Below are 3,387 nucleotides of genomic sequence, written 5' to 3' on the forward strand. Positions count from 1 at the left end.
CTTTTCGGCCGTTGGCACCATCGTTGATGACAAGATTGCGCGGGACTGAAATCCCAAAACCTCTCAGCTCGAAGGGGGAATTTATTTGTTTGGGGGGTGTTCGACCAGGCTACCTCTTGTTGTATGCTTTGCACATCGCGTCGATTCCTTTTCGCGTGAGCACCAGCCTGAAGCCCGCCCAGCAGCTGAACCGCTCCCTAAGTCGAAGGAGCATCATCAGTCTCACCCACTTCGCTGACTCACCACCCTCCTAGTCACACTCTCAATTTCTCGACTCGCTGGCCCCTTGCAGGAGGGTGGTGTTTAGAAACACCGGGGGTTGGTTGAAGGCCGGTTTACGCGTCCTTCTTGCTCTTCTTCCGTCACGGATGCCGCGCCCACGCTGCCCGACGCAAGCGCCAGATGGGAGAGGAGGTTGGCAGCCTTTCTCCGCTTCGAGGTGCAAGAGAACTCTGGCGCGATTTAGCGGGATGGCGAAATGGGGGCGATGCCCAATGTGCGCGCGGACAAGCACGGTCTCAGCCTCGACACACGACAGGCCTCGACAGGCCTCGACAGGCCTCGACAGGCCTCGACAGGCCTCGACAGGCCTCGACAGGCCTCGACAGGCCTCGACAGGCCTCGACAGGCCTCGACAGGCCTCGACAGGCCTCGACAGGCCTCGACAGGCCTCGACAGGCCTCGACAGGCCTCGACAGGCCTCGACAGGCCTCGACAGGCCTCGACAGGCCTCGACAGGCCTCGACAGGCCTCGACAGGCCTCGACAGGCCTCGACAGGCCTCGACAGGCCTCGACAGGCCTCGACAGGCCTCGACAGGCCTCGACAGGCCTCGACAGGCCTCGACAGGCCTCGACAGGCCTCGACAGGCCTCGACAGGCCTCGACAGGCCTCGACAGGCCTCGACAGGCCTCGACAGGCCTCGACAGGCCTCGACAGGCCTCGACAGGCCTCGACAGGCCTCGACAGGCCTCGACAGGCCTCGACAGGCCTCGACAGGCCTCGACAGGCCTCGACAGGCCTCGACAGGCCTCGACAGGCCTCGACAGGCCTCGACAGGCCTCGACAGGCCTCGACAGGCCTCGACAGGCCTCGACAGGCCTCGACAGGCCTCGACAGGCCTCGACAGGCCTCGACAGGCCTCGACAGGCCTCGACAGGCCTCGACAGGCCTCGACACCTCTATCCCTCGACAGGCCTCGACACCTCTATCCCTCGACAGCAGCTCGACACCCTCGACACCGGGCCTCGACACCTCGACACCAGGGCTCAGCCGACCCGCCGCCGTAGCCGAGCGTGATGAGGCTCAGCAAGCAGCGCCCCGCCGCCTCCTGCTGCGGCATGCGCACCTTTTCCACGTAGTCCTTCATCCGCGACAGCTCGCGCAGCTCCGCGTCCTCGATCTCCATGCCCCGGATTGGCCGCGAGAGCAGCTTATAGCGCGGCTGATTCGGGCCGTCGCCGCGAAGGCGGCCAGCCTGGCCCTCGGCGGCGCCGCCAGCCTGGCCCTCGGCGGCGCCGCCGCGCTTGCGCGCCTGCGCACTCTCGCCCTGAGGGAGGGTGTAGAGGATGTAGAGTGTAGAGCGCTGTAGAGCTGTAGAGTGTAGAGCGCTGTAGAGCTGTAGAGCTCTACATCCGCCGCGGGAAGGCAGTGACTCAAAGAGGTCGAGTCGCACTAATGGGGTGTCTCCGAGCTTACTGGAGCTCTGATGGACGGCCCTGACTATCCCTGACACACAGAGAGTCACTCTGACGGCACAAAACACCCTAACTGCGTCATGACCAGCCTGCCATACGTCGCCGGTGCCGCATTCGTCGCTGTGCTTCTTTAGCAGGCGGTGGACTGTCGGCTGCGAGGGCGGTCGCATTTGCGCGAGGCGAGGCGAGCATTCAGACGCGTTGCATGCGCCATGACTCGCGCCAGCGTGTGCGGGAGCTCCTGGCTGAGCGTTGAGTCCAGGCGAGTTGCGCTGGCTACGATCGCTACGCCGAGCCGAGCTGACGCGCCGAGGCGCCGGCCAGTCGCAGCCGTGAGGCATGCCATAGCAGCAGAGGCACCTCCCACCCATTGGGCGGGCAGACAGAAGGCCAGGGCAGCACTGGCAAGTGCAACGCGCCTCATGTCGGAGAGCGACCGTGCCTCGTTCGCCGCTGACGATGTAGAGTTTGTTGTAGAGATTTCACGTTGTAGAGCGCCTCTACATCGCTCTATTGCAATACAACGCACCCGCTTCGTCCCGCGGCCGGGATGTAGAGCTCTACAGCTCTACAGCACTCCGGAGCGCTCTACATCTCTACAGCTCTACAGCGCTCTACACTCTACATCCTCTACACCCTCCCTTAGCTCTCGCCCGAGAGATACCTCATGGCAATCGCGGAGACGGTGGGCGCGATGAAGTCCGTCTCCTGACCCCACTCCCGGCCCGCATACTCCTTCACGTCGGGCTGGTTGGCCAGCCGCTTCGCCGCCGTGTCGGCATCGAAACTTCCCCCCGCCGCGCACGATGAGCGCCCACTCGCACGATGAGAAGCGGAGTCGACATCGGAGTCGGCTCGAGTTGGAGATCAATTGGCGATGGGGTCGAGGTGCCTTCCTCCTGTCACGCCGCTGGCCTGACAGTCGATCAGGCACTTCGTTCTAGGAGTGTTCTACCCCCTTTGCTATACGTCAAAAGGACTAGTACATGTTCATGAGAAGGGCACAGACAGCGGTCGCCGTCCTACGGGGGAAGGCCAGTCGCAGTGGCAACCGGACCACCGCGACCTTCGACAGGGAGGGCCACGCCTCCCCGAGGAAGAAAAAGCCGAGGGAGAAGGGCGGGCGTCGAGTGTGGCCGCCGACGCGGGGCACGCTTGGGCGGCTGCGGCGAGGGCGAGGAGGGCGGAGCGAGCGGGCATCCGGCTCTTAGTCTCGCCCGCGGGAGAGCGAGAGCGGCGTGCGGGGCTACGCGCGAGCCTCAAAAAAGAAACCGGGCACGCAAACGAATAACTTGGAGCGCAACCCATTATATACGGAAGTCGGAAGGAAAGCAAACACACCAGAGAACAAACACACACGCACACACGTCTGGGTAGAGGGGTTGGTTGAAGGCCTGAGAGTGGGCGGCGGGGCTGGGTGGCGGCGGCGGCGGCGGCGAGGGTGGCGGCGGACAGGGCGGCGGCGGCAAGGGCGGCGGCGGTGACGGCGGCGGGGGGCTCGGCGGCGGCGGGCTCGGGAGTGGTGGCGGCGGCGGCGGCGGCGAGGGAGGTGGAGCTGATGGCGGCGGCGGCGATGGCGGTGGAGGCGAAGGAGGTGGCGGGCTCGGCGGCGGGGGGGAGGGCAGCGGCGGCAAGGGCGGCGGTGGAGAGGGCGGCGGCGGCGAGGGCCGCGGTGGGGAGGGCGGCGGCGG

At 65.8% G+C, this 3,387-nt stretch overlaps 1 protein-coding gene across 1 annotated transcript in view; it reads right to left on the reverse strand.

Moving 5' to 3' along the window:
* Positions 1-292: 292 nt before the first annotated feature.
* Positions 293-3,387, reverse strand: part of EMIHUDRAFT_371985 (putative histone H2A) — a 4,726-nt gene continuing 1,631 nt past the window's right edge. The window contains exon 2 of the mRNA XM_005760676.1: positions 293-333. The gene's annotated coding sequence lies outside the window, so the exon portion shown is untranslated. The remainder of the gene's footprint in view (positions 334-3,387) is intronic.

This window comes from Emiliania huxleyi (assembly GCF_000372725.1).
Source record: "Emiliania huxleyi CCMP1516 unplaced genomic scaffold EMIHUscaffold_741, whole genome shotgun sequence".
Taxonomy (NCBI): Eukaryota; Haptophyta; order Isochrysidales; family Noelaerhabdaceae; genus Emiliania; species Emiliania huxleyi.